The sequence below is a fragment of the Epinephelus fuscoguttatus genome, linkage group LG1 (genome assembly GCF_011397635.1).
Source record: "Epinephelus fuscoguttatus linkage group LG1, E.fuscoguttatus.final_Chr_v1".
Taxonomy (NCBI): Eukaryota; Metazoa; Chordata; class Actinopteri; order Perciformes; family Serranidae; genus Epinephelus; species Epinephelus fuscoguttatus.
This window is the reverse complement of record NC_064752.1, coordinates 10,436,274-10,456,186: the sequence shown is the minus strand read 5'-3', so window position 1 is coordinate 10,456,186 and position 19,913 is coordinate 10,436,274. Positions and strand designations below refer to the sequence as shown.

Genomic DNA, 19,913 nt, shown 5'->3' with positions numbered 1-19,913 from the left:
TCTGTTACCATCATTAGGGTACCTTGAACACAACACAGCGCTCCTGCCTTCATTAGCCATTGTTTTCCAATCAGACACAGCAGAGCGCCTTTTCACCATTCAAACAAAGACACAGCGGTCACTGCAGGACCAGGGAACCAGACTCCTGAGGGGTGAGCTACGAAGTGAGACCATGGACTGTATAAATAACGGACATAGCCGTAACTTTGATAGAGAGGACATGCATTTTACGTGACTGACAGTGACATGACATGACATTACATCACTCCTCAGGGGTCAGCATTAGTCTCAGGCTGTGGTACTTGTTAGTAGTAACGCAGAGATGGTGTGGAGACGAGTGAGTGGTGCTGGTGGCTTGTAAGAGCTGAGTGTTACTGTGCTGCGGTCCATTGCTGGTATGTTTTAATGTCGAGCCTTTTAACTTATTAATACCAGGCAGGAAACACTTACTACAATGTTCTTATAGACAAACAGTCTTATAGATGAGTGGATCAGATTGTAAACTGACCGTGACAGAAGCAACAAATTCTGCATACTGAAATGCAATTCATTAACTTTATCTGATGAGGTCATGTGTGCGGGATTTTCTGGTTCTTTAACAGCAATGAACACTCAAAAGAAATCAGAATAGACAGAGTCACTTAGAATTTAAGAGAATCAGATTTAAAACTTCATTTTAAGTCATTACTGTCTCAAAGAGGACCTACTACGCAAATTCTCAGGTTCACATTTGTATTTTGGGTTTCTACAAGAACATGTTTACATGCTTGAATGTCACTATCTGTATTTACCCTCTGTCTGATAAGGCTCTCTTAGTGCTCCTCCTGATAAAGCCCAGTCTGCTCTGACTGGTCAGCGTTTCCATGTCTTCCATATCTAAGTGTCTCCTTACTGTCATTTTATTGCCAGGATGACTCATGGAAAAAAGCAGCACTTTCCACTGTAAAAGATCACCAATAAAACACTCTAAACACAACTGGACATGTTCCAAGAGGAATATGGTCTGAAACTTGGGCTGCACAATTAAATAAAATATTATCAGAATTGCAATATGGCCAATGCAATATCCAAATCACTGGTGCTGCAATTTCTTCTATCAATAAAACGTGTCAGAGTATACCATTATAAATGAAAGGTGGAGCTGCAGAGATAGCCTGATCATGTTTATAAATCACATCCAGACATAAGGGAGCATGCTTGTTTGGTACTAAACCCAGTGAAAATCAAAAAGTCATCATTATTTTATTTTGTTTGATTTCGTTTTGTGAAAAATAAATACAAAAACTACAATTTCCATAGAAATGTTGCAATTTCAATATCTGTCAAAACATTTTTATCATAATTTGTTTTTAATATTGTACAGCTCTGTTTGAAATCTGGGAGAAATTAACATCACCAGCGACCAAGATCACATGTTCCCCTGATGTTAGCATGTAGCTACATGTAGCAGTGTATGCTACGTAATGTTAACACTTGCAGTAGCGTGCCTGGAACAGATGACGCATATAGAAATCGTCACGATCTGACGTCAGCTTGTCTCAAAAGTAGAAAAAGGGTGGAAAACAGAGCATTCAGAACGGTCTAAAGGCTATCTCATTATATGAAACTTTGGCCACGTTAAATATGAATATCCGAAACTATAACAATATATGCGACAAAAAAAAAAAGGAAGACCATGATAGGTCACTTTTGAATAACCAGTCTGCTTTAGTAGCTTTACAGTGCATTTGATGTTAGTTCATATCTCAGTGTCTCTTCACTGTCATTTTATTGCCAGAGTAACTACAATGGAAAAAATGCAACACTTTCCACTGTGACAAATCACATGACATGTGATGACATCCAACAAAGTTTCAAAACACAACTCACTATATTGTAGCGACACCCACATTTTCCATCATGTTGGACAGAGTAGTTCGTAGTTTTCTTTTTTTATGTTCCATTACGCAAATGTCACTTTCTTTTTGTTTCTGTCTATGATGTGTTTGGTCAGAACATGGTGACTTATTGTCATTGGCTATTACACTTCATGACCCCAGCTGTATTTTCACACTGAGTTTTTGACTCTGTTGCATGTCAATAAAGATTGACAGTGTTCAGAACCACTTCTTGTCCTCTGAGAAGCAAAGGTTGTCACTATATTTTAGTAGTATTTCATCGTGATAATATAGTTTATCATGACATTTTTGGCCACAGTAATCACAGCATGAAATTTTGATCCTTACTGAGCAGCAGCAGAAGCAGTTGGAAAAAATTATGAAAGAAAGACTGACGCAATTAGCAGATTTTAGGTGGAGTTACACAAGTGTAAGACACACACACGCCTTTATAGTTTATTAACTACACCACCACACCCACCTGTGTCCAAAGGTGAACATTCCTATCTTTAGACCTTAATGACACACCTGCTGACACACACAGATAATACACACACACACACACACACACACACACACACTTACTTTTCCCTTGTCTGTCATGTGGCCCAGTGTGTAAAGGGCTGTTAGGCTTTAACGAGCAAGTGTTTGATTAATGCAGACTAATACGTACACACACTGATAACACACACACACACACACACACACACACACACACACACACACACACACACACACACAGAGGCTCCACCAGCTCTGCCACACTGTCAATTAGCACTCTGCCTGACACGTAGCATTAGATATAAGATATAATGTGTGTTCATGAGGGAGAGAAGGGAAATGATTTGTACAGGCACGACACAATACAGGCAGAGACACAACTTATCTTCATCTCAGACTGAAGACGCTGCTTCCTGTTTTAATTGTTTTTCATTTTGAATCCTTCAGCTCTCTACCTGTCAGAGTAAAAAGCGTTTCTAATCCTGTAAACACCACAGATGATGGTGATATTATCGAGGGGCAATACAGTCACACAGATAAGGGCTCTGTTTTTCAATTAAGGCCAACACGCTGCTGTCAGGCTGAAACATTCCTGTTTATGCTCTATTGTTAATCCTGGATGAAGCTATCTTGAATTACAGTAAACTCTTATCTTAAAATAAAGGCAGAGTGAGTACATGTTGAAACTATGATTAGCATTCATGTTATTGGCCAGGTGCTGATCATGTGACTGCAGTTACATCAGGTAGATGAGATGAGAATCAAACTACATTTTGTTGTATATTTTATCAAGTACACTACTGTTAAAAAAATTAGAATCTCCTGCCACTAAATCTTGATTGGGTCCACCCAGATGTCCAAAGGCCCTGAAACACCAAGCCAATGGTCAATGTTGGGCCGTCAGTGCAGTGTTTTCCTGCACCGTTGCCTTTCGTTGATTCCCATTAACTTGTTTTTTTGGCTGTTTCAGCATGTTGAATTGGCCTGGGCAACGGCAGAGCCGCTCTGTAAATAAAGTCACTCCAATTGGCAGTTCAGCTCAGTGCACGAGAAGAGAAACAAAAGTGAGATAAGTAAACAAAAAGCTAAAGTCAAGAGGGAGTGAGATCAAAACAAATAGTTACATAAGCTAAGATTATTCTTTTTAAGCCACTGAGCTCTTAAGCAGAAACGTTTAGTGACGGTTTGTGTTATTGTTCACTGGCGCACACTAAATATACTTTGTTCTTTCAACATTGGTTCATGTTGCTAATATGCCAACTGGCTAACTAGCGTCAGGACGGTCATCTGGTTTCCCTTTTTGAATGACGATTCCAGACTTCTGCTGTCTGCTGATGTGGAGAGTTACTTCCTCTCACGCAGGAGCAGAACATACGTACTGGTTGGCCGTCGGCTGTAGTCTTTGCAGTGTGGTCATACACAACTTTTTGACTGAGACATGGCAAAGTCAGGCGAGGCAGCAGGGGGCCTTTGTAGTCCTCTGAAGTCAGTTCGGTGGATCTGCTCTATATGTTTGAATGGTCTTTGATGTTTTTAGGTTACACAAAATCCTTTTTACAAATAGATGATTAGATAGATTATTTTGCATGAAGGATTGTTTTGTACATGGAGACCAAAACGCTGTGCAAAGGTTCAACTGACAATTAAAAGAGCAGAAAGAGACAAAGATCACACTGAGCAACAGTTCAGTAATAGTAAAAGAAATCATCAAACACTGGTAAAATAAACTGGAAGCTCAGCATCACGATGTGTACAGATTTAAAAAAGAGCAAGTTCTAGTTTCAGTGTCAAGTGCACAATAATGTCTATTACAAGCTAGTAGTTAGTAGTTAACTCTACAACAGAAATAGCAGTTAGTCTAGGGTTAGCATTACTGGAACTGTACATACCTATGGACAAAAAAATCAGCTGTACATACTATGGACTGACAAAATACAGTTTAAACCTGTTCAAGCAGACTGCAGAGCGCCCAATAAAAAAAAACCCAGACAAGATAAATATTTAAAGCCCAATTTCACTGTTGTGGGTCAATAATGATCAAGGGTCACTTTTTTTGCATTTTTGGACTGGAAAACAAACTCAAAATCAAGGTTCCAACAGTATTCTCCCCTGGCATGCAACACTGTGGAGACACTGACTAAATAGAAGTTTCATTAATTTAATTATTCGGCATTTGGGTCCAAAACTTTTGAAGTAGTATAGGTCAAAATTTGTTGTTATAATTAGAACAGATCATAATGACTAAAATCAGAATTATATCAACACTCTTCCATTATAAATCGAAGGAAGCAAGACATGCTAGCAGATTGCTGTGAGGCGACAGTGCTAACCAGAAAGAAAGATGAGGTGAAGCAGAGACAGGTGACAGGACAGGTGCAGGTGGAGGTGATTGATGGTGATGGTTGGACATTCACCACACTAATTACAACTTCAAACAAGCCGTCTCTCCATAAAAACAGTGAATGCAAGTCTGATTGGACTGCAGCCATCCCTCACTGAGTATACTAAGCTGTTCACACGTCACTAAATTTAACAGGTTGCATTACACAAAGTAGTTCTCACTTAGAGATTATTGATTACCAAATTTTTACAGCTACCGACTGACCGGTGGAAGTGCTGACTGCAGAGAACAGAACTAGCTTTATGATACATGGCTGGTTTAGATTGAAAGAGTAGCAGTGTTCATCAAGGTCAATAAACCTGACCGGAAATTCTGTCTGGTAATCACACAGATGTGTAAATATTACATTATAATGGGGAAAATGGACTATATGATGAAATTACTTCAGTCAGGTGCAGTTTTTTAATAATTCCATCTGACTCTAACTACCTACTGCTTATACTGACACCAACATATTCTCATATCATCACATATCGTGGACTTTTGAAGTCTACATATGACACACTAGGTATCCTGTTTGCCTTAATGTTCTGGGATGCCATGTTTGCACCTGGTACGTGCATTGTGTCTCTTCAAAATAAACTTCTAAGGCTGGTAAAACATCTCGTATACATGTTTATTTCCTTCTGCAACAAACACACATTGTTAGGTTTAGAAAAAACATCATGGTTTGGCTCAACATTCGTGCCAGAAGCAAACAGCAGGCTCCTGGGTGAAAGTTCTATGTTTGCTGGACACATCCACCATTCCTCCTGCCTGCCCTACAGCGTTTCAAACTGAGCGCTGCGGAGTAGTGTATCATACTGTTGCTATACTATCATACTGTTAAAAATGTGCAGCTGAAATACATTTATATCTGTGCATCTACGCAGGGGAATAAAACAAACTCGTGCATACATTCCGACAGACCTGTAGGGTGAGTTTAACATTTTGTTTGACCCATAGCTGTCATCTGACGTTATGTTACAGCTCATGACACAGTGAGTTCCTGTTTACTCGGCTGATTGCGTTTGATTGGAGTGTGCTACACATGTTTCCTACTGAAGCAACCAATTTACACATATGAAAGTCTGTCATAGCTGAGACATTTCTGAGTTAAATAAATCCCCGGTCTGAAACAAAGTACTCAGAGTACTTCTGTGTAACTCTGTGGTTCATTAGTGAAGGGGAACAACACTGCAGATGCCACATGATGAGGACAAGTTTCACTTTTCCGCAAAGACCACAGAAAGAAAGCCTCAATAAAAGACTGTATTGAGTTACAGAAGCTAGACAGGAAGTGATGTCAGAACTTCAGCGGTCTCTATATATAGAGGGAGCATCTATGCAGCCATAAGGGCAGCCACAGTGTGTGTGTGTGTGTGTGTGTGAGAGAGAGACAGTGTGTCTGTTCTTTGTCCATCTTATCTGTTTGTTATTGACTCCAGATGAAATTATGCTGCAGCCACCATGATGCCAGCCACTCAGCTTATATGTGAGTGAGAGATACAATAAGCCTGTGAGCGTGTGAGCGTGTGTGTGTGTGTGTTATTACTAAAAAGGCCAAGCGGAACAAACTGATTTATGTGTGTGGGGGTGAACTGGCAGAGGGGACAGAGTGTAACCTTGGACTGTGAGTGTCTGGGTCTGTCTGTGCACTTTTTCTTTCTTCAGAGGATTTTTAATTTATGCTAAAATGATTCGAAATCATTTGTATGTGTTGTTATACAACAAAAGCCACAGGCATCCTGTCCCATGCTGCGCTCATCTCATGCAGAGATGGAAAGATTCCCATGTTTATGACTTGTGGATGTTTATTGTCATTGGATTTTCCTTCCATACTCTGCTATAAATGAGGAGCAGAGGCTGGTGGAAAAGGTCGAAGGAGGAAGAAGAGATTTATTTCTATTGTTTTATTGTTTACGTTTGGATAGAGACCTTTTGATAAAAACACCTGAAAACATAGAAATGTGCGCACACTGTTTCACATGTAAACAGTTTTCAAAAATAATCCGCCTCAGTGAGGACATGATGTGTGTTTTGGCAGAGCACGCGGCGCACTTGTCAGGATTACATTTGGTTAAACTAAACAAAACCAAGAAGCAGAATGACTCACACTAACTAACATCACATCCAACATGTTGTTATTATTAGGGAATCAGATGTATATTAACACAGCACACTGAGCAGAGTTGTTTACATGGAAGACATTTCATTTAAATAATTGGAAAAAGGCTATTTGCTTTTGTTAAAGGGGCCAAAATTCTCATTTAAAGTGTCATGAGGACAGTGTCAATCAGCTGTTCATGATGATGCTAACTTTAATATACTACATTCTGAAATATTTGAAATGTGACGTGTTACTTTTATGCAGAAGACAGTATGAGTTAAAGGTCCTGTGTGTAATATTAAGTCAGATTTAATCGTGTCTAGCAGTGAGGATTACAGATTGCAACCAGCTGAAACTTCTCCCAGTTATAATTCCTTCAGTGTTCTTGTTTTGGAGGTTTTAACAGGGAGCTGAATGATCCACAGAGGTCTCTTCCTCTCTGAAACAACGCAGAGGGGCTGCTAACTTTGATGGCCGACGGAAAAACATGAGTGGCCGTTTCTAGATTTAGTGTTGGGTTTGTCTGTTCTGGGCTACTGTAGAAACATGGCAGACTCCCTAAGGTAACAAGGTAAGGGTTAGGCTAAGGTAAGGAAAACACAACTATTCTTGTTTTCAGGTGATTCTACACTAATGAAAACATACTTACTTCTCATATTATATTCCATTACTGCCAATATATCCCCCTAAATCCTACACATTGAACCTTTAAGAATATGTTGCAGTAGGAGTGTCCAAAAAAAGCACGTAATGTCCATCAGTTTCCCAGAGTCAAACGTGACATCTTATTTTGTCCAACCAACAATCCGGAAGTCTGTCTGACCCAACGACATTCACTTCACAGTGACATAACATAGATTAAATTAGTTGCAGATTACTTCTAATCAGTCAATCAGCTCATCATTTCAGCTCTGATGACATTACATGTGACAGCTGTCGGTAACATTACACCAGTTAAAAAGCAAGGACGCTTAATGAGAGACTGAATGAACACCCGAAACATCAGCTGTGAACACCAGACTGACACCAGTCAGAACATCGACTGCTGAGACGTCAAAGGTCATGCATGGATCAGGAGTCAGTGAACGACCGGAGAAAGATTAAGGAGGACATTCAGTTCCGACACCAGGGAACATCCTTCTGCAGAGACAGGGGTTCCCATCAGGCTTGATAAAAACTGAGCCAGTTCCATTGGCTGATAAAGGCTGTAGGATGTAGTGAAAGGCTCAGGAAAAAGCTGTGATGGATGATGGTCAAGTTAACATTGACATGGAGTCATTATTTTATGGAGGTGTGAGCACTTCGGAAGCTTACTGTTTGCAGATTTTATCGTTTTTTCAGTGAACTTGTTAGAGATGGGCATTTGAAGTAATTTCCATATTTGATTACTCACAAAAATTAGATATAAATAAGAACAGGGTCTGAAACAAACACCCAAGCGAAATTGCGGGCAGTAGTTAGCTTATCATTCTGCACTGCCCAGAGTGTAGAGATTAGCTATGCTACACAAGTTTAACATTACATAGGTTGCACTGCACATTCAGTTTGCTAATTTTGTAGAAATACTTGCAAATATCACTCTCATGCCTGGTCACCATTCTGCCTGTAACTTTACCTCGAGGGATGTCAGACTGAAAATGTTTAATGTTATCTGTGGCTGCACAGTTCCATCATTTTTGTTATATGGATTTTTTTTTTCCCAGAGCTATAACAGAGTTACAACTTAAGGGTTCCTACAGCAAAAGACAAGTTAGATTTCAGACGTTTAAAGGCTTTTTTAATGTCACTCAGAATGACACAACAAAACACTGAAATTTAGATGAAAGGAAAATGTTACCCAAATGTTTATGATGACAGTAAAACAGAACTTTTTGTCTCGTGGTGAAGACGAGGGTAGAACAGAACTGGGAAACATCAGGCGACTGCTGGCGAGTTTCTTGGCTATTTGGGATGTGGCTATTGGCTATTTGCATGTGGGATTCCACTGGCTCAACGACCAACATACTAAATTTGAAAAGCTTTTTGCATTAAAAAAACGCCATGCCTTGTACACATTGCCTTGTATGCATTTCTTGGATAAACAGCTAGTTTTCACTGAATTTGCACTTGTCTAGAGGGAGCATCTATGCAGCCATGTCTTCCAGGGTACAGTGACAGCTAGCTAGCAGACAGTGCATCCTCTACACTAAGCATCCCAGTCGGACACAAATAATGAGTGTTGTTTGCCCCATGGAGTAGAAGGGCAGTAGCTTACATGATTTGGATTTTCAGTATACACAGACCGCGAAAGCAGGGCCTCACGATCCCTCTGACTTTTTGGGTTTTAAACAGGAGTGTCAGAAAAGTTACCACAGAGATAACTGGCTTGTGGCAGCCAAGCGTTCATAGCGACGTCACTTTACAGTGCAGTGTAGAAAAAGTAGATTAAATTTTTTTTTTAAAGACTGATTTGAGACTATATAGCCTCACTTTTAGATTAACTGAATGCTTTTTAGGACTTTTTAAGGATCTGTAGGAACCTTGCACACTATACGCTGAATTCATACTGACATTCAAATCCAGAATTCTAGTATTCATGCCCGAACTTGAACTTGTAGACCAAAATAGTAATCAATAACTCAATAGTAGTGTATATTTTTTTGAAAGTAATATGCATAACAGTGTTTAGCTAGTTTGAGTTAAGCTACAGTCAGGCCTCAGGTTGTCTGGGGGAATCTACCCATGTGGTGCGGCCATAAACTGGAGGTGGGGGCAGGAAACTGTGTGGGTATAGTTGTAAATATAAACTGTGTGGCTAACAGCAGCGTTCTACAAAGTTGTAAATTATACAGGCACTTATCAAACACTTCACTGTCACTGATCTCTGTCACTGTCTTCACACTCAGTGCCCCTCCTCCGACAGCTGCTCGTATTGTTTCGTCATGCAGTTACAAAACATGAATATGAACAAACAACATTCCCTGAATGAGAGGTCAGTCCCACCTCCTCCCTCAAACTGGCAGGACACTGAAGCTGTCACCGCTTCATTCACTCTGAATGAGCTGCAGCTTCAGGACAGTTCACATTCAACAGTACTTCTCTAGTCCTATGCACCAACTTCAGAATATTTGATCACCAACACTTTTCTAAACACAAAAATCACAGCCCAGCTGCAGCCACCGACATGTTTCTGTTCAAACAGCATAAATATACAAAAATTATTGACTGTGAAAACATGGAGCAGCTTCAGTTCATGAAAAAGGTTTGATTCTTCATTATCTTCCATCAGACCGTCCCCTCTGTTCAGCTGCTGTTATCCTCCCTCCTCTTCCTCCTCTCTGCTCTCTGCCTCTGCAGACACACCTGCTCTGCATACTAAAGCAGCAGCCTGCACCTCCCTCCTCCTCACACACACACACACACACACACACACACACACACACACACACACACACACACAATCCCACTATGCAAACTCGCTGCTGGCCACACCCTCCATACAGAGAGGAACTTTTTTTCTTGTTGCACCAAGCAACAGATCACATACACACACACACATACACACTCACACAATCCCATTGAATCATGTCACAGTGGCTTCACAGAGACATTTCTACATGCAGGGCACGTCAAACAGCCGACACTGAGCCAGTGTGTGTGTTTGGTCTAGACGATGGTGTGTGTGTGTGTGTGTGTGTGTGTGTGTGTGTGTGAGAGAGAGTGAGAGAGTGTCGCAGCATGCCAGACAGAGTAACAAGAGAGCGAGAGAGGCCAGGAATGCAGGAGACCACACCCATATCTGCAGTCATGTGACCAGGGTGGAAAAAGGAAATCCCCACACTGCAGAGAGATGGAGAGGCAGAGGTCTGGACTCACAGTGGACTGAAGCATCACACGCACAATCACACAAACACATACACACACACACATGCATGCAAACACACGAAACTCAAATCCACGTCAATCCACAACTCATCTCCGGGACCAAGCTTGGAATTTCGTAATATTAGGGGCAAGGCAACTTGGCCTGCAGCAGGACATTTTTTTTGAGGGCACAAGACTACATGCGTCAACGCCATAACTTAATAAACACAACTTTGATTTAATTTAAGTACAAGAATCCATTTTTAAAAGCATTGAAGCCTTTCTGTAAAACAGTTTAACGTTCTTGACAAATAAACACAAGTTCAAACATCTTCTGTCTGACATGATGTATGACTTGATATACACTGCTCAAAAAAATTAGAGGACACTTAAATCCCACATCAGATCTTGATGAACAAATTACGGCCCCGTCCAGCTCTCCTCGTGTAATGGCCAGTCTCTTGGTATCTCCTCCATGCTCTTGAGACTGTGCTGGGAGACACAGAAAACCATCTTGCGATCGCACGTATGGATGTGCCATGCTAGAGGAGTTGGACTACCTGTGCAACCTGATTGGGCTGCAGGTACCACCTCACGCTACCAGTAGTGACAAGGACACAGGAAGGATAAGGAGAGAGCAACTGTCTGTGGAAACCAGATGTAAAACCATTCCCTTTGTGGGGGATTGTCTTGCTGTTGCCTTTCCATTGCACCTGTTGTCACATTGATTTGCACCAAAGCAGCTGAAACTGATCCACAATCACTTGTGCTTCCTAAATGAACAGATTGATCCCTGAAGTTTAACTGACTTGGTGTTAAGCCGTGACCATTAATTGTTCCCTTATTTTTTTTAAGCAGTGTGTATCATATATAAACTGTATTTACATCACATCTGTAAGCATATAGTATGTGTGGGACAGATACATACACTGTCTGTAGATAATGTTCCCTATGGAAAGACTTCATCATCAATTTTTTTGCAGAGCTTATGATGGAATTAGCGAACGAATGAGCCATCTCATCTCCTTGTCATCTCTGTTGAGAGTTGCACATGGGCAGTACTATGCGGCCTGTCAGAAACTTTATCGCAATCGCTTTATCACATTGGGTTAAAATCCAATCTGACAATCCACACATAAATAAGAGCGCTGTTGTGCGAAGAAATAGAGCATTCTGTAGAGTAGGCTCTGCTGCTCTGAGAGTGTGGTGCTCTGAATAACCATACAGTATATTTAAACAGAGCTGTGAATTCAAGTTCACTCCGGCACTCAGATTGACTATTTACGAAAGCCCCCAACTATTGTCCAGTCCAGTACTAACATTCCTTTGCCGGGGCAGCTTTGAAAGGAGAGGGCAGAGCAGCAGAGCGGGGAAAGACAAAAAAAAAAAAAAAAACGGGGCACCAAGAACACAGTGGCTGATGAGCACACGATTTTCAGAAAAGCATCAAGGCTAAAAAGAGGAGCAACGATGGCCATCACTGGGGAAATTCATGCCCTGTCAAGAGCATTTCCACAGTCACATAAACACACACAATGCTGTTTGTCTCAGCTCAGTCTCTGTCAATGATGTTCATTGTGTGGACAATTACCGAGGATCATCTCACAATTCTGCACACACATACTAACACACACTACTTGTTGAATGACTCATCACAGGAAGCAGTACAGGTGCGGACCTGCTGCCAGTTTCCTGTTTGTGTCTTTATTAACTTCAACCTATTCTCTTAACCCCTCAAACCTCACTGGGCAGTCAGTGGAAACTCATGATATGTTCCAACCCTCAGAGCTTCAGTTAAAACTCTAATGGAGATCACAAAGATACCAAATATGTTGGTCTGAATTTAGGAGGAAATGATGCAGATACAGAAATCACTTTACTGAGCCAGTGAAACCAGAAGATGACAGCATAGAGGAACAACAATGGGTTTTAGTCTTGGACTTCTCAATATCCTAGATTTGCAGTTAAGCGGAGCTTGGTGAGCAAAATCTCAACCATCTAAAGAGTGTTTATTAAGTAAATATAGTAAGAGCTAGGGATGGGTACTGGAGTACCATTTTCTTTTTTTTATTATTCAAAATGGGTAAAACCTCTTTCTGTTGTAGGGCTGCGTGCAGTGTATTGCTTCATTCAGTGCCTCCTTGCCCCACTGTCATTAGACTGCTGCGGGAGTGTGACCTCAACGCCAGGGAACAGTTGGTGGGAGTCCACCTGCACACACATATGCAAAACGACAGAGTCGAGCTGTTTTGGTGTCGATGTCGGTTTGTTAGGATTGTTAAACTCCTTGGTGTTGAATGTTAGCTTGCTGCTGTGTTAGCTTGTGCTACCAGCCAGACGGTGAACTGACTCTGGGGAGAACGACTTAGAGATGGTCCTTCAGTGCTATGTCTAACCAATGTAATGGCAGCAACAGAAAGATGGCTGATATTTTTATTTTATTTTTTGTTAACTTTGAGTTGGTTTAACAGACAAATTGAGGCCTGATGGTTCAATAAATTATTTTCAAATTTCAAACTTGAATACTCTATAATAAGCTAATGTGAGTACTCGAACATGGAAGTTACTTAAGATGCCCATCCCTAGTAAGAGTCAATCTGAAAATGTCAGAACAGGTGAAATACGACCAAATTCCTCAGGTCTTATGAGGAAGTTTTAAATCAAATCAAGACCTCTTGTCACTGTCATGGGTAGGTCAGAGAAAGGTACACTGCAGCAATCAATTCTGAGTGTTATGACATGTAGGTTAACCGTCTGTGTTAGATTTAATGGGACTGATCTTGGACATGTTACATGAATGAAAAATGGACTGGAGAAATGGGTGGGAGTGAGTTTAACTTTGCTTCAGCACACACGGAGGAGGCATGAGGTCATCTTGGTGATAAATCAATGACAGCAGCTCCTCTTTCCATCCCCATTGGTTAAAAGCTTGAAGAGTCAGACTGGCTGAACGCTGTTGGGCTGCAGTCAGTGTTTGTTCAACGTTCAACTGGTGTCTTAAAGATCAGCGTTTCATCAAACACTCTCACTGGGATGCTTAATACCGACTGTATTGTGTTAGGGTTGTGGAGGTGAGCTCACACGCAACTGTATGAAAATAAAACCACACTTCACCTGACGTCTGCAAACACACACTGAAGGTTGTAAATACATACAAAGACTCATCTCAGTGTTTTCAGATGTACAAATACGAGCAGAGATTTGTTTGTGTGTATTTACATGTATAAATACAAGGTCTGACATTTCATTCAGACATGATTAGCTCATAGTATGAACTCAGACAGTTCAAACTTGTCAGTGCTTCTGTGTGTTTAAAGTATTTTGGTGTTTGTGCATACTCTTCAAGCTCTTGATCACTGCAGCCAGGACTGCCACTAGCACGTTATCAGCTCTTTTAATAGAACAGGTAGAGTCGGTGTTGACTGATAAAACTGTAGAAACAGAGTTGACAGGGGAGTGACAGACATCTAAAACACTCTAGAAATGAACTCAGTGTGCAATGATATTCATAGATGTGTGAAAACACATGCACACAGTTCACAGAGTCTTTTGTTTCATGTCGAAAGCTCAGTCCTGGGATTCTTGATGGACTGGCAGGATGAGCGGACAAAGACAAACTGAGGCCCCACCTGTGTGAGTATGTGTGTCTGCATCTGATTACTTGACTAGTTCAGGAGAAATTAATGATGCCCTCTGTCTTTCATCCTTCCCGCTCTGCAGCAGAGCTTCAAACTACAGCAAGCTCATTGGCCAAATTCCTGTAGCAGGGATTATATCCAGTCCTGTCTGTATCCATGCCATTGGCTGGCACTACTGGGCCCACCCTGTTTTGACTGAGCGCTATGGAGACGCTTTCAATAGCTGACTCAAAACTCTACAGTTCACTTCCTCCTGTCGCCTTTTCAAGGGGGATTCCCTAAAAACTTGGCAGGGGCTTACGTCCTGCGTCACACATGAGTTGTTTATTTACCAAATCTTTGCCTCAGTCCCAAAATTAGACCAACAGGAGACCTCGTGCCTCATTGTAACTTAACTTCACACTCATGTCGCTCATGTACAACTGCCACAACTACAATGAGAGTTCCCTGCAGATTTTCAAATGAACATGCACTCAGATTACGGGCTGAGACTTACACAAAGCTCGCTTGAGTGTGCACTGCTGCGTTCTGCAAAGCCCCGCCCATCCAGGTGAATTACCAGTTTTTTAAGGGAGTCCCGTTTTAAAAGGATCGACTCAGTCATTGGCCATTAAATGAAGCTTGCTGAATCCTGCATTCCTCCTGAACTTTCTGTAGGAATGTGCTGCCTCTTATCACATTTATAATTAATAGCAGGGCTAGTAGCAGTAGACTTGAGGGATAAGCAGTGGTCTGTGCTCCCCCTAAATCATGAGAAAAGGGATTGCTCCTAGTTTTGAAGGCATTAATATGTTAAATCGAGCACAATTTTAATATATGAAGCCAGGTTTAAACATTTTAGCAACTATTTTGATCATCACTTAATCTTTAGAGTCATTGTGAGTATTTTTTAAAGTACACATGCTAGAATTTCACTGGTTGCAGCTTCTAAACGAGAAGCATGTTTGTTTCTCTGTCTTCTATTACACCCTTTTCTTCTTAAGTTTGCATGTGTATAGTTCTGTTTCATTTGGAATGAAGATTAAGCGCTTCTCGGATGGAGATGGACAGTATTTTGTAGCGGTGCGTCGTTGCATCATGCTAGAACAAAAATTGGCTTATCCATCCATGTGTTGTATTTCTATCACTGCCGATCAGAGCCGTTCGAAGCTGGAGCAGATAAATACCCGTGACTACTGCGGAGTGATTAGTCCTGGGAATGAATGCCGATTATAACCTTTCCCACAAAATACAAAAGCCAGATGTTTCTGGGTGTTAGTGGTTTTTTCGTCCGTTGGGAAAGAGGCTTTAGAGGTGGAGGAAGAGACACTGCTTATAAACTCAGAAGGACAAAGGAGATGGCAGCACGGAGGACGTGTGTGTCCTTCGTGTCCTTTTTAAACCGAGGAACGGCACCAGGGAGAAGACAGATCTGAACCAAACAAAGCAGCAACATCTGGAGAGCGTCCAGAGATTTAATAATCCTGTTTACAGCCTGAAGCTCAGCCTGTTCTTCACTGCAGAGTCCCGATCCACACTGATCGTACCCCAAATACACTCAAATAGACCCGCAGCAGCCTCTTTGTGTGTGTGTGTGTGTGTGTGTGTGTGTGTGTGTGTGTGTGTGTGTGTGTGTGTGTAGGGGAAGACACATCAGACACTGGTGGTGCTGGTCAGTCCCCAGGTGTGAATGTGCATGAGGAGCAGTCAGATAAAAGCCTCCATTGTTGCAGCAGATGAAGGAAAACAGCAGGGCTCAAACATTTAGAGCACTGTCCCTTTAATGTTTGTGCTTTTCATGAAACAACATCTTCCATTAGGGTTTTTCTACAGCAGGGGAGGCAGTCACGCTGCAGTCCAACTAAGTTGCATGTCTCGATGACATGATGAAGCTTGTTGCCTGAAGCCATTTTTTTAATCTCACCGTGGCTGATACTGTTTGTTCTGTCCTCTGTTGCAATATTTATAACTCATCCACTGATCGAAAGTCCAAAGAATATGTCCATATCTGGCTTATTATACCTGTTACTGTTAAATAATAGCATGGCTAACTTGGTGGCTAACACGTTGAATTTTCTGTAATTCCTTCACAATAAAAGCATCCCAACAGTTCAGCTGTGGAAAGCTTTAAATGTGAAGCAGCAGCAGCAGCAGCAGGAGCTTATCAAAGCTGTGACATGGCTGAAAGCGATCAGTAAACAGATGTCTGTGTGTACAAATAGCAATACAGGAGTGAAACTAAACTCCAAACCACAAACAAAAGCCACTTGCTTGTTTTTTTCCTGACCTTCATCAGCAGATAGATTAGAACTACTGATTGTTTAGCTGCTCGTATATACAGCAACCTGTTATCACATGACCAAAGCTCCATAATTAGGTCAAGGGACACCAAGTGAATCATCTCCATGACAACTTAGCAAACTCTATCCACTAATGAAAGCCATGAGATGTGGCTGAAAGCTGTAGAAAAAGACAAGTAAGTGGACCTCATGATTAAGGCTTCGTATTATTTAAAAACTCCTGACACCAGAACCCTTAAAGTGATACTCATTCCACTATAATATTGCATTTATTACCTATTTTTCTACTTCATTTGATACCCATCATGTAAATGGAAGCAGTCAATTGCAAAAAATGCCACCATCATTTGCTTTTCACTTTCAGTATTTGTTATTAATATCAAATTAGATAAATCACCCCTGAATGTGTTGTGCTTATTGACAGCTGAAGAAATTAACAGGCCAATCAGAGCTTTGAAGGCAGAGAGACAGAAAAATGGCCTCAAAAATATCTTCAAAACATGGATGAGATTTTTGCAGCTTGTTGCAGACAGCTTAAACTATTAAATCAACATATATCTTTGACTGACAACAAACGTAAACCACTCCAAGCAGCCACCACCACAGCACATGACTTAAAATGGACGCATACATCACTGCCATGAACACCATGACAGACTAAAGAATGAAGGAAGAAGAAATGGACATTTTCAAGTAAGAATGTGAATAAAAACTTGATTGTTAAAATGCCATCTCGAGCAGTCTGTAGTTTGAGACCTTGTTTTTAAGGCCTGTGACTGATGAGTCAGCAGGTCTCAGGTGTTTTCAGGTCCAACCTCACCACCAGAGGACCCTGTTTACTGTAAACGCTGCTCAACTTTGCAGCAACAAACACATCAACTTTCTGATACCTGGGAACAGTAGACCCGTTCACTGCAACCCTGACCCCCTGACTCTTTTTTTTTTTAATGAGGGTATTTTCCTGTGAAAGCTGGTAAAATGTTTAGTTCAGCTGGATTTGGAAGATGAAGTCCTCCATGTGATCTCTGACAGACAGCGTGTATTAAATCTGCATGTCCGTGTGAATGTTTGTGTTCATGTTGAGCAATAAACACTGCAGGAAGCCATACAGGCTGAGAGACATGCAGGGTCTAAATATCACTGGTGCACTGTGTGGCCAAAAGTATGTGGGCAGCCTTGTTAAATGCTTTTCCCATGTCATTTTCAAAGCAGGCATTCAATAAATGTAATTTGGGCCCTAACCACCCATCATGTTGCCATAGAAACTAACAGAGTGATATCATAGCTGGAGGTGTTCGGATGTCCATTGGCAAAAACTTTTCTATAACGGTGTGGTTGAAGTCTAATTTATCAATTTCTCCCTCGACCCCCCCGTCCTCCCACAGATGTAAAAACATGGCGATGGAGGTGTACATGGAGGCCAAGAGCTGTCTGCAGCTCCTAATCTCTCGACAACATTAACGCCCAGTTTTAAGTGGCCCAATCAAATCCCTCTCGCAGCTACACACCACCCACAGGTTCTGTTTGACTCAGATAAACGTCACATTAAAGATAAAGTTGCTCCTACTGTCGTTTCAATGTGACTTTAATACTGCAGCGGGAAATGAAATGTGCTTCCACCTTCCAGCTACAGTTTGTGTTTGGCCTTTTCCTGTTTGTGAGTCAGACCTTATCACCATACATCAGTGTTGGACCTCACTAATGCTCTTGTGGCTGAATGAGGGCAAAATCTAGCGGAGGCTGTTCCCAGAAGAGTGGAGGCTGTTACAGCAGCAGATCGATGCTTGGAATCACATGTTCATTTACGGCTTCAATAATCACATGTCCATCTAGTTTAGATATGAAGTGTGTGATGTGAATTTAATCAGCTCAACTGAAATGATGCAAACTATCAGGGTTGACAAAAAGGTAGAAGTGATGGGCCATTTCTCTCCACGTTCATCCATCCTTCCCTTTGTTCTATACGGGAACCCTCGGAGTCAAACTGTTTAGATGAGTTTATGCATATATTCATGTTCCTCCTCCTATTCCCACTCTGACCCGCGTGCTCTTTGAAGGGGAACTCCTTTGAAGTGCGTCAGCATCTGTGCAGCGAGGATCCTCCCAATTACAGCTAACGAGCTCCGCAGGGCTGCGAGGGCGGGGCGTCCCCGGCTTTGATAAAGCCCAGGTGAAAGTACCTGCAGCTGGGGTCGGAGCCAGCTGACCTCCTCTGGGCTGCGCACTGACAGGTGGAGCGACCCCAACCAAAAACCCTCCGAGGCTTCAATCAAACACTGCTGCTGCCGCTCTGACACTGATCATCAAAGTCCGGTTTTCCACTGACTCATCTTTTTGTTTTCCATATGCTGTTAGCAAAGAGCTTAAAGAGGAAATGAAACAATCAAATGAGGACTGAGCTGTTACTGAAATAATAGAAGCAGCAGAGAATGGATGTTTGGCTGCAGTGTCTGTAAGTGACAAGCACTTAATGACAAAGTGTCTGATATAACTTTATGAACTGCTGCTGTTAGTCTGATGGACGTGCTAGCTCTCACAGTACATGTTAACAACCTGACCAATGGTATTTCAGCAGGAGTAATCCAGTCTAACCCTTCTCTGTTCATTAGCAGTGCCTCCACTGTCTTACTGAGTGACAAGCTAACATTTATGTAGGAAGGCCAGATCAACAAAATCAAAGAACAGACTGACAGGCAATTTACATCCACACTAATACACTGTCATGTTAAAACTTTGCTGGAGCCTATCCCAGCTGACATTGGGCGAGAGGCAGGGTACACCCTGGACAGGTCACCAGACTATCACAGGGCTGACACATAGAGCCATACAACCATTCACACTCACATTCACACCTACGGACAATTTAGAGTCACCAATTAACCTGCATGACTTTGGACTGTGGGAGGAAGCTGGAGTACCCGGAGTGTCCACGCTGACACAGGGAGAACATGCAAACTCAGAGCGCAACATCTGTGTCCTGAATTAAACAGAGTTCAACATGACATGCGACAAGGAACAACCAATCACAACTGGTAGATATCTTTCCCTACTTCCACAAATATCAGCCTGTGGTAACTTTATCATTTTAGTGCAGGGCTACTCTCTCACATCGACAATATCTTAGGCCTAATACACACAACAAAACAACGCCTGACAGAAGATCAGCTCCACACTCCGGATTTCGAAGTAGGCTATGATACAGTGGTGGTTATGGTCGCTTAGCAACCTCAGATGCAACCTGCCTCTGCGCTCTTGAACCCAGTGCCCAACCTCGCATTTTCCAGG

General features: G+C 41.7%; 1 protein-coding gene across 8 annotated transcripts in view; it reads right to left on the bottom strand.

Moving 5' to 3' along the window:
- Positions 1-19,913, bottom strand: part of LOC125891356 (plasma membrane calcium-transporting ATPase 1-like) — a 148,402-nt gene that overhangs the window by 98,821 nt on the left and 29,668 nt on the right. The window contains exon 1 of one of the 8 annotated variants that reach the window (XM_049580791.1): positions 4,268-4,361. The exons of the other annotated variants lie outside the window; for them this stretch is intronic. The gene's annotated coding sequence lies outside the window, so the exon portion shown is untranslated. Of the gene's footprint in view, positions 1-4,267; positions 4,362-19,913 lie in introns of those variants that run through there. 8 annotated transcript variants of the gene reach the window in all.